The sequence below is a fragment of the Adiantum capillus-veneris genome, chromosome 3, assembly GCF_014529385.1.
Source record: "Adiantum capillus-veneris isolate H3 chromosome 3, ASM1452938v2, whole genome shotgun sequence".
In the NCBI taxonomy this organism is placed as follows: Eukaryota; Viridiplantae; Streptophyta; class Polypodiopsida; order Polypodiales; family Pteridaceae; genus Adiantum; species Adiantum capillus-veneris.
Genome location: NC_140933.1, coordinates 145,994,503 through 146,007,312, shown reverse-complemented (window position 1 = coordinate 146,007,312; position 12,810 = coordinate 145,994,503).

The window sequence follows — 12,810 nt, the reverse complement described above, 5'->3', positions numbered from 1 at the left end:
GATAATGGCACACACCTTTAGCACTATGTGGATATAAGCTCATAGCACACAACGATGCACTGCGATGTATCCATGCCAATGTAAGCGTGCAAGGCACGTATACCAAAGGTTTACATGGTTGCGACTGTCATTGAAGCAAGCGCTAATTATTCTATTTTTTTAACTTGTTATGCATGGCATACTAGTCCGATGGTTATACAACACCCATCATTGCATACGCTTCCGCTATAGCACTAGATACTCTGTCAAGGATGAGCTCAATTATTGATGTTTTAAAACATTTTGTGTTTATGTTTATTCACAGGCAAAGTGCCATACATATGAATGTTGTTACAATCACGATCACATACATGCTAAGTGAGTCTAGATGTGATTTATGGTACCTCTCTCTCCAAGAGCGTGGTATAGGTACACTGTTGTATGCTTATATGATAAGCTAAGACATAGACATGGTCTGCACTAAATCATATGCAAGAGACATACAACACATTTGAATAAGGGATTTTCCTCAGCCCAGCATTCTCTCTCTCTCTCTCTCTCTCTCTCTCTCTCTCTCTCTCTCTCTCTCTCTCTCTCTCTCTCTGCGGGAAAGGTGAAACTAGGCATAATTTTTTCTAAAATCTTTCCATGTTGACATGGGAACAGGAAGGGATAAGAGCCCTTTTTTTTTGAAGGGCTAAGAGCCACCTATTTTGGAATGGTTAAGAGCCATCTGTTTGTAATCCATCAGTGATTGCTTGCAAGATCCAACAAATCTATTCAGTTGAGGACCCATTGATTTTAATGGCCAAGCAAGCGTCTTGCCATTACTAAATTTTTGGTGTTATTTAGCACTACACACTTTGAGTGTGAAGATCAAGTTGAGTTTTTGAAAGTCTCAAACTCGGAAATGCGTCTCTCTACCAAGGTGTATAGATGAGCCACGCAATTCACAAAACTCCTAGATTATGGATTTTTGGGTCTAGACAAGATCCTGTTGTGAATACGATTCCAACTTGAGTGGATCTTTTATTTTATCTACATCACTAAGAATGTCTATATGAGTAAAGTTTTGGGGATAAGCCCTCGTTTGTGATGAATAAATCACTTATTAAAGTGCTGATAGTCAATCCTTGTCACCATCAGACTAGCACTTTCAAGGAAAGAAGTCTACCAACTGGGTAATGGACAATTTTAAGCTTCTAAAGTCATAAGGACAAACCCAAGGAGGGTCACGGACCGGGCCAAGGGCTAGCTGCTTGTTGAGCAATTTTCCTGCAAAGTCTAAACCAAGGAGTTTGATAATGTCGATATTAACCACGGGGTTTATATTGCACATGCCTTTGCAGGTGGGAGTTTTGGCAGGTTCCTTTGACTACATGTAAGCAAACACTATGTTCACCCTCCAGATATGCATATGATTTGGTTTATTTCCATTTTTGCCTATTCTTTGCTTGACTTTTTCAAGTTGGATGAATATAAGATTGAATGCTTTGATCCATTTTTGCTCTTCAGAGAGACGACAAGGTCATGTATGAGCCAAGCAATTTGGGTTGTAGTGTCCAACATAAGTTTCTGCATTATGCAATTATGGACCCATTTGTAGGGTTTGATTTGTCACATGGGATACAACATGGTCTAGGAACTCAAGGTGTTCGGTTTAGCCAGTGTGGAGCAAGGCTAATGAGGGTCCCTCTCACTCCCGTCATAGAGTGCTTGCAGTTACCTCCACGCACAAGCTCATCTCGTACTTGAAGGATGTTCTTTTTTCAGACACCTTTACATGAGACATATTCCACATGTGGAGAATATGAGTCTCTGGGACTGACACTGGCACCCACTATTTCAATTCTATGTCACGACAAAGTCCCTAGGTGGTGGTCTAATCCGTTTTCTAGATTGTTTTCAACACGTCATATCAGGAACAATTTCAATGGCCAAAAATTGTCGGATACTCAGACTGACTTGTTCAGGTACAAGTGTTGCTAAACAACATTAACCGATTGTTGTTTTTGCATATAGCATGGCTATGAGTTGTTAATGAAAAGGTTTCATTGTTTGTACCTAGAAGTGATTAATGTTTCACCTTCTATTATGGTTCAAACGTTTTACCAAGGCTTGTACATTCCTCTTTGATGTGTCCGGCCAATACTAATGGCAAATGTGATACTCTTAGCACACATCAAAGAGGAATGTAAATACAGGTTTGGATATGTCTTTGCTAAATGCATACACACTAGGTGTTATGGGACTTAGTGTTTTAGCAAAGGCTGATTTGGAGCAGCATGCATATTCATCACATTACTGCTATGAAGCATTTTGCACTCTATGTGCAATATATTTACGAGATTACTTTTGGGTCTACCAATCACCAATAGAGTTCATAGCTCGGTCTGGGTGCTTGTGGATCTTTCACATTAACCAAGATGGTTATTCAGGACATTGTTGATTCCTCAGCAATGTTGTACGATATTGTGATCCCCGTTTACCAGTCATCTGGGAAGATTGTCTGTTAATCGTGGGGAAAAACACCTCAGTACTGTCTGTTATCCATGGGGATAGGCAGATTACAAAGTGTAATCTTGTGCTAAAGGATATGTACGTACGTTAGCACCAAGCAATTCACTTAGCAAGAATTTATTGCTCTACTTGGAGTTTGTTTACCATAAGTTAAAGCATATTTGCGACCAGGTTTAGTCTCTTCATGTATAAGACAGGTTCTCAACCTTGAACACTAGTTATGGTGGGGTTGTTTAGTGATGGAATTTGAGAACAAGTCAAGGACTTAAACTTGGCTAATGAGTTATGTCAACAAGTTACTTTCATGGAAAGTGCAAAGAGGTACTCTTTTGGGTACGTCTTTGTTGTGATAACTCGTTTAGCATGCTCATGTGCGTTCTAAATGGAGTCTACACACTCTGATTGGATAGGAACCGGTAACACAAGATGGTTGCATATGGAAAATCGGGATGTCACTCTTGGTTTCATTGAACCTCCTGCTGAACTGTGTTTTGGTCAAGCAAACAATTAGATCCATGAAGGATTCCACTGTGGAAAACAGTAGTGTAACATCACTCTTGTTTTCGAGGATGAAAATGCTTCTCCAAGGGGGGAGTACTTTCATGCCAAGGGTAGGACCAGGTAGGGCCAAGGGGGTCTCTACGTTTAGCAGGCCAAGGGCCTATATAAAGCATGGCTGGGTGGAGATTAGCACGTTCGAGTTCCCTCTGCCTTTCACAACTGCCACAAGAATTGCGGCCACCAAGAACCTAAATCACAATTTGTATTGATTACTTTATATGAAATTATTCTCTATGTAATGGCACATCAAAACTTGGTACTGGTCGTCCATACTATATTTTAATTTTTGACGAGTATCGTGTTGTAATGTTAAATTATCCTTAGTTTGAAGACAAGCAAATCGGAGAAGTTTAATCATCCAATGAGATTTCCTCAAATATTTTATTTTGTTTGAAAAGCATTTGAAGGACATGGTGCAAATGGTTTTGGAAGTAAATTCACCAAGGGTTCTTTATAAATAGCCAAAAAATCACTAGTTTCATTCATTCGCAAGTTTCTCAGTGTTTTTTCCACAAGATTTTTCTTTAGTTAGTCTTCTCACATTCACGCATTTACCATGCCGAGGGAAAACTGCTGACAACGCGATCAGTGTGGGCCACCTGCAGAACGTAGACATGGCCCTCAACGTGGTCCACCACCCCCTGTGATGACCCCATCAAGAATGTGCATGCTAATTACATTCTCAACAACGTGTATGCAATGAATAATTTATGCACAGCAAAAGTGTATGCACCTACATGGAGGCTTTTCATGTATTCAATGATGCCACAACGTCCCTATTCAGCACCATGTATGGCCTTGATTTAAATACACATTCAACCGAAGGGGATATTGAGCAAGCTTTTTCTATTGACAACAATGCAATCATGATTTGGGGGAACATGGTTATCACAGCCGACAAGAGTGTGCAGCCTTCGAACGACATGTGGAGGCTTGAGTAGTAGTGTGGATGACATACATTGTTGTGCAAGGACAAGCCAATGGAGCCAACAATGACAACAACGGTGACACTAGTGATGAGGACAACTAAATTTCACCTTTGTAAACTAATGCTAAAGAAATAAGCCCCTGAACCCATATGAGTATATTGTACTGTTTTGTTTTACTCCATATCTATCTTATTGTAGTTGTTGTTTTAAGATGTGTACTTTCAACCCTTTTAATATTAGTCTATATGGGTTTGAGATTGTAGTCTTTCAATGTTGTTCATCCATTGATTTATGGGAGGACAAAGTCAAATTGGATTATTATGGACTGTAAACTGTTGAAATTGGCTTGTTGGGAACGATTTGTGTGCATGTATCATTGTCCGGTTGATGGCTGATCTTGTTGCACGGTGTATATCATGATGTTTGAAAAGAGTGTGTGTGCTTTGATCTGGGTATATTTTTCGTGTTTGTATACAAGTGTGCATGTGTATGAGTGCACACAAGTGGGGCGAAAAGAGCGAGACAAAAGTTGGATTGAATTATTTTGAATTGTAAACCCTTAAAATTGGATTGTTGCAAATGAGTTGGTTGGATGTATGCCTTGTTGTCTGGTTAGTGGTTAAGCTTGTTTCTCAATGTATATCATGACGTTTGAGAAGACTATATGCGCAATGATTTGGGTGTATTTTTGTGCTTGTCTATGAGTGTGCATGGTGAGGCAGAGAATAACCTCAATTGTAGCATTGTCCAGTTGGTGGTTATTTTGTTGCTCGATATAGATTATGATGTTTGTGTGTGTGTGTGTGTGTGTGTGTGTGTGTGTGTGTGTGTGTGTGTGTGTGTGTGTGTGTGTGTGTGTGTGTGTGTGTGTGAGAGAGAGAGAGAGAGAGTGCAATGATTCAGGTCTATTTATGTGCTCGTATAAGTGTACATGAGAGAGACAAAAAGAGAGAAATCAAATGAAATGTTATATTAACGTCTTCGAAAGGCCAAAATGACCTATGAGACCAAAAAGTTACAATTGGTGAATCTGATATCATGTCTGAGTACGGAAATTACAAAGAACTAACACTAAAATACACTAAGGAAAAAGGAAATGAATCTGAAGCTGATTCGAAATTGAGACGAGATATAGGGGGGGGAGGTTGGAGGGTTCAAATGAAATCTCTCATTGATCGCTGTCGAATCTCATCAACCTCCTCCATGGTCAGTACTATGCTTGGCCGTCTTGCACGCCGATCTAAAGTGATCTGTATCTTCTGCTGCAACCTTCGTTGGTGGTGGGAGATCCCCCGAGGTCGCCGGCGTCTAAATCTGCCTATCTTAGTGGCTGGATCAAGCAACGTACCTCTAGTATGGGTGGGCTCTGAGGTCTGCTTCTTACTCAAGGCAAAGAAGAAGAAGACACACAAGCAGATGAAAAAGAACCACCAAAACTTGCCTTAGAAGGGGATCAAGAAAATTTTGATGACATCTAATGGGTATTCTTAATTCTAGTTCAAATTAGGGAGACCCTAAACAAAGAATTCAACAGACCGTATTATGTGAATAAGGTAACCTCTGTGGGATATGATAAGACCATAGCTTAAGAGTAGAGCCTTAAGTTCTCTATCTAACACCTAATAGGCATCATTTTGTAATGTTAATGAAAGTAAATGTGAAGGGGGTATTCTTAAGAAAAACTAACTAACTTTTTACTCCCTCTCCATAAAATTCTAGGTGCACTAGCATGGACTCTCCCTTGATGAATGCTTTGTATGGATTTTACCGTGTGCTTTTATTACAATACCTCTGATCTCATATCCACCTCATAGACGTGTACCACTAATATATTTTTGATTCCTCTCACTAGAGTGCAGATTAATTTTTAGCGATCACCCCCCTCTAATATTCCAAGGTATCACTAATATCAAAGGATATCACCACATGCACTTCTTCTATCTTACCTGGCCTATATCATAGCCCCTTCATCGCATGCAATAGCCCATTTCAAAGCAATCATCTTCTACATGCTCTGATGTCTCATGGTCATAATGTGATTAGGTGTTAGGACATGCGCTCGCGTGCACACACACACACATTGCTAGGGATAGTGTGTTAACTTCACTATACTAATACTGGTGCTCCTTGTGTTATGGTACTAGTATTGTTTCTGGTACCAGTGCTACAGGTGTACTAGTACTGGTATTAGTACTATATTATATTGAACGGATATTGGTGCTACAACCACACACACACACACACACACACACACACACACACACACACACACACATTGCTAGGGATAGTGTGTTAATTTCTCTACATTGACACTGACGCTACTAGTACTGGAGCTAGGTCTAGTATTTGTGCTATGTGTGGACTGCTACTGATACTAGTACTATATTACACTAGATTGATATTGGTACGATACTATACTAAGACTGATACTGGTGCTACATATGTACTGGTGTTGATGATACGTGTGTATGGGTACTATACTGTATTGATACTGGTATTGTATTATACTAAACTGTTATTACTGCTACTCTGTGATGTATTGATATTGTAACTGGTATTTTTTGTGTACAATATTATACTGGACTGGTACTGGTGCTACTTGTGAAACTGGTACTGGTACTTCTTGTGTACAGACTTTGAACTGGTATTAGTACTGTTTGTGTACTATAATATACTAGATTGGTGCTACTTGTGTAATGGCACTGGTGCTACTTGTGGACTGGTACTATACTGATCTGGTACTAGTGATAGTAGAACTGGTGAAAAATTAATTAGGTTGACCCTTTACCCGGCTAGGATAGGGTAAGGAAACTATGGTCATTATACTGGTACCATATTGTACTATACTATACGGTACTGGTACTGGTATTGTATTGTACTGAAATAGGACTGCTTCTACTTATGGGATATAATGGTACTGGAACTAGTATTGTTTGTGTACAGTATTATACCGGATTGATTGGTGCTACTTCAGATACATGTACTGGTACTACTTGTGTACTAGTATTATACTGATATTGGTACTAGTACGGTTTGTATACTTTAATATACTGGACATGTGCTACTTATGTATTGGTACTGGTGCTACTTATGTACTAATATTATACAGGTACTCGTACTAGTGATTCTGGAACTGGTGTAAATATGGGTGGACCCTCTGCCCCACTAGGATAATGTAAGGATAATATGTTAAATTCCTTGGACATTATTTACTGGGACTAATTGACCTATGGAGTTGTGGGTGAAATATAGTAGGAAATTTAGTACTTGAGTTTTTGGAGAGCCTTAAATGACACTTGATTGATGCCTTAAATGCCACCACACACACACATATGTTCATTCGGCGGGTTTCTCGACTCTGTAAACCCTGTCATTTCCTGCTTAATTTCACAATGGCTCCCTCCTGACAGGTGCGCACTACAGCACCCTCTAGGTGCTTTCCCATTCTCTTTCCTTGGCTCTCTCCCCCCTTCTCTCCTTCCTCTTTCTTTTCCTTGTCTCTGTACTAGGCGGCGCTAATGTATTCCTCGTACCTCTTGATGATGGACACGCCATACTGCACTAGAGGAATGTGGCCACTTGCTCCAAACACTATAAAAGGTGAGATCCCATGCTCACTTAGCATTTGTACTATATGCTTCTGTGGGGTGTATGTGTGTGCTTAATAGTTGTTATCTTTACATTGGGATGGTGAGGGTGTTACCCGCAAGTGGTGTTGTGTTAAAGATTGTCGGCTCTATGGCAAAAGGCAAGGATAAGCAGGCTGTTGTGGAGCTGGCTACTCCGACTCAATCTCAGGTGACCTATGGCATTGATATGGACTATTGTCCGAACTATTTGGTTGTGATATGATTCACTTGTTCTTATGTTTACGTTCTTCATGCATATGCTAGAACATATATGAATGGAAACCTCCATTGTATCATTTACGACACTGGTTCTTTTCACCTTACGGGTTTAGGAAAGGCTTTCATTAATGTATCATTGGCATATATATGTGCATCCTTTTGTTTCGGCTAAAAAATTTCGTTTGAGGTTAGGGATAAGTGGCAATACATATCTACGGACTTTTTCATAGGCATGTATTTAGAATAACTTTAAAAGGTGGTATCCTCTTGCAAACACGGGATAATTGTTACCTTGAGTTGTTGTTTTTGCTAAAATATAATGACAAAAGCTCTTGGGAACGGTCCTATATGATAGGGTTGACTTAGGGGTTAACATACGGCCTGGTATACTTTGATGTGGCTGGTGTGATACTGATGTTGTGCCTCTAAGTTTGTTATCGAGCTTACCATTAACATTGGGTTTCAATCTAAATTGTTCTAAGGTTATAGATATCGAGCCTTAACATCTGCTCACTTAGCCATGAATGGGTGGTTGTGTACAGGGTTATGATAGATTGTGGGCACTGTGGTTATTCTGCTGATATGTGCTTATTGGATTGGTATTGAGCTTACCTTGCTTGCTCAGATACGATCTAGGGCGACTTAGTGTTGTGTATATTGTTCCTTTGTAAAAGTGCTCAACTTGGCCGAATATGGTTAGTATTGTTGTGAGCAGGGATAAGACTAATTGTGCCCGATTATGGTTAAGATAATGGTTGTTGTGAAAGGTTGTGGATTATGGTAAATACAGTTATAAATGGGCTCCTCATGAAGCTGTAAATGGTTGTTTTTTGGATCAAAGTTATGGACCAGGGCGTCTCACTTTCCTAGCTTTTTGAACAAATGTGAAGCCATGGAATAGCCCAGTTATATGTTTAGTTTTTAGGGGAGTAGCACTCATACTACTACCTTACATATGGTTTTGACTCCATCTAAGGAGATGCAGGACTTAATTACTAACATCTTTTTATGTTACAGGTGTCTCCAAAGTATAGATTGACTCCACGTATGAGCACTGCCACTCACCCTGAAAAACTAGTGGCAATTAATGCCAAACTATGTAAAGTCAAGAAACAAGTATATGTGGCCCACTTCGAGGCTAAAATGCCTCATAAAACTCGTCTCCGGCCTTAGCTCATGAGAGCTTGCAAAGCTAAAGGGGCTCCAAATGTTTTTGTCCCTTGTAAAGGAAACCATAGTTGAATATATGAGTAGCTTCACATTTCTTTTTATTTATCCTTGAAAACTTTTCAGGTGGGTGACATCTATAACATGTGTGATACCCATGCATCACATGTATATGGTGCCAATGCTAACTGAAAGTTGTGTTTTTTCCATGGGTTCAGGTGAGGGTTACCTTCCCAACTATGGTTTTCAAAGTTCCTTAGAGTGACGATGGTGGATTATATATCTTCAGGCTCTTAACTCTCTTATACTTCTGTATAAAGACCGTTATGTACTATGAATGGGAATTATACCACCTTTCACTGACATAGTTTCTAGTGTCTTTAGTAATTTGAAAGGATTCTTTGGTGTTTATGTTCTATTATTACTGGAACACTCACACACACACACACACACACGTAGTGTGTGGTTGATCAAGAAATGGTCCAAACTTTCTATTGCACTAGTGCAAGTGTGAGAGTCTTAGAGCACAAGGACAAACAATTTTGGACACAATTTCATTATTATGAACGACATCTTTATGCTTAGATATTTGATAAATCATGCTAGGAGGAGAGGGAGCAGTTGTGTTACTGACTTGTGGAATTTGGCAGAGTGTTTGATGGCACTCTTGATAGATTTTTTAAGTCATGGTATGGTTTTGTATGAGAGTCGCTAGAAGACTATGATGCCCCCTACTAGAGGAACAACATATAGCATTTCTAGAACCATCATGTGAATCAAGGCTAACCCCCATCATCGACTCTTTTTGGCTATACATAGACAAGGTGTATGCCTACATATACATTAGAGATGGAGCCTAGGCTAAGATTGTTGACACACATCCACATTTATGCCAATGGCATTAACTTGATACTTGAGTCATTAGAGAGAGCACAATAGCACTCAACATCCATTGGTGCTTCTGTTCAAATAGAGGCCTCACACAATGAACCTTGTAAAACCAAGGTTACAAGTTTCCACATTTTGCAAAGAAGCGGAGACAATCAATCTTCATCTCTCTGGGATAAGGAGTTCTTACATTGAAATGGTATACTCTTAAAAGAGAAGCTTGATGTACCACTTATGGTAGTAGAGACTCTCTTCTAGATGTACCACTTATGGTAGTAGAGACTCTCTTCTAGATGATATGTTTCTATCACAAAATTAGGAAGAGGAGACCTAACACTTCCAAGGATTTCTTTTGTAGCCTCACGATAGCTTGCAAAGTTAGGCGATTAAAGGGTATAGTATGCTTCAACGATACAATGGATACAAGAACATTATCACCCTATGGATAAATTACCACCCACCGAGTATGATTTGAGTGCCCCCCACACCTTCCTCAACAAGTGGAGCACGGTGGCTATGACAAAGACACATAAAGGGGATATGGTCACACTAACACAGATCCTGCCACTTAATATAGCTTATCAAAGAGATAATTTCTCATGTTGGAACATGATAGGTTTATTCAGCACTCAATATACATGGATTAATTTTCATTTATTTTTAACATATAGTATGACAGTAGTGATTGGTCAGCTCATTCTCTCATCTCACCCCTTGAGAGTGAGGTGTGTAGAGTAATAAGCATCCAACGGGAGTTTTTGTAATGATACCCAAGCTTGATATGCCCTCTTTATTTAATGAGATATATTTCTCTAGCTATCCAATGAGGATCACCCCAGATCAAGGATGCTTGGGCCGCTTCTTAGTAGATGTAATAGCATTGAGAGTGCTTGTTGCAAATAGCACATGGGAGAGACCATATTAGAAATATTAGGCTCATAGATTTCTTTTTATTGATGCAGATGACATCCCATCGAGTGTGACATCACAAGGAGTCACCCAAAGGAGATCCAAGTGAGCCAATGATAGAGAATGCTTGGTCCACATACGAGGGCAATTCAAGACATCAAAGCTAGAAACCAGACACATTTACAAGAGATAGCAACTTGAACTATTGAGGCGGAAGAGATCATGTGTCTTTACAAATAGCTCCACCAAGTATAGCACACTATACCTCCATTACCATAGGATGGACTCGATTAGGTTTGCATTTTCATATTGTTCTTCTCTCCTTGGCATATAGTTATGCATTGAGCCTCATAGTAAGAAGTACTCTTCGTTTAATTCACAAGTCCAATTATTTCCAAAGAATCATTTTAAAAAACGGTTTGAGCTAGGTTCCAATGTGCTCCATTACAACCTCATCATTTTCATATCATAAATACTACACTTGCATCCATCCACAATCTTTGACAGTCACATCAATGCAAAGACTCCTTTTTAGTGTATCTTGGGACATATAGATGAAGATAAGACTTTGCACATGGTCTTGTCTCTACACAAGATTAATGAACTCTCTCTCTCTCTCTCTCTCTCTCTCTCTCTCTCTCACACACACACACACACACACACACACACACACACACACACACACACACACACACACACACACACACACACACACACACACACACACACACACGCACACACCTTTCTATCTATCAAGTGTGGTTGATCCAGTATCCCATTTCCCTCTTGAATAATAATCCTCTGGCACAAACTCAACAAATAGACCTTTGAGGCCTCTTGGGATTGTTCCTATAATGTTAAATCTTTTGGGTGAACTGCTCGATCATGAAAACCTGTTAACCTTGGATGACCTATATGCCATAATGTATAGTCCATGATGACTATGGAAGGAGCTCCCCTATGGCAAAGGAACCATGCCCCCTACAGACAACATGCAAAGTGAGCCTAAGAAGCATTTATCTAGTAGCATGCACAAGTCCATGACCTCTTCTATTATGATACTCTACCCTTTACTCTATCCAAAATGCTCTAAAAGTAGCACCTTGTACTCTCTTAAACAAGTAATGAAGCAAGTTTCTAGTCTTGCATCTATGTTACTTTCTACATAGTCACTTGTTGGAGAAGTCACCTTGTCACTAGAAATGGGACTAATACTACTTATTTCACCCTAACATCAATTTTCAACTAGTATTAGATCTTGTAGCAATTGGGTCACTAGTCTTTACTACTCTAGCTCTTACATTGTTTTGCTTTCTTTGGAGCTTGTGTTAGAACACATTCTTACAAACTACCCTTGGGCCACTAAATAAGGCAATTATGTTATCACAAGAGAGAAGCTCTAATTGCTCTAGTTTTTCCTTTTTCGTTGAGATGACAATAGCATCCTCTCACTTCATCTATGTTTTCTTCACCTCACTTTATGATCTTCCTCGTGGTTTTATAAGGTACCAAGCATTTAAAATTTGACTGAAGCCCTTTTCTCATTTTGGCAAGTTGACTATTAAGGGGCCTACAAATAGGGAGGATTCTCCACAGGAAGAATTCACATGCTACAAAAACATTATTGCAAAGCAACATACATGAGGCTTGTTTCTTCCTCTAAAGTGAAGAGATTCCATACTCTCATCACCAAATCAAGAGAAACCCTTGTAGCTAGCTCCTTTTGTTTCCCAAAGTTAAGACCTTATTTTCACTATCACACTTAACCGGCATTCTTATGATCAAAACATTGCCCCCAAAATGCCCAGGAGCTTGCGAAGAGTTAAGTACAACATCCTTGCACCATTGGGTGACGAATTTCCAACTAAGGAATCAGGAAGGAGACCTTATCAAACCTTCAAGGCTTTGACCTAATTTAGGTATTACAGTAAGATCCGCAATACAAAATGTGAGGCATCCCTAGTGGTGAATCTTCTTACACGAGTGGGCGCAGGCAAGCATTACTCGAA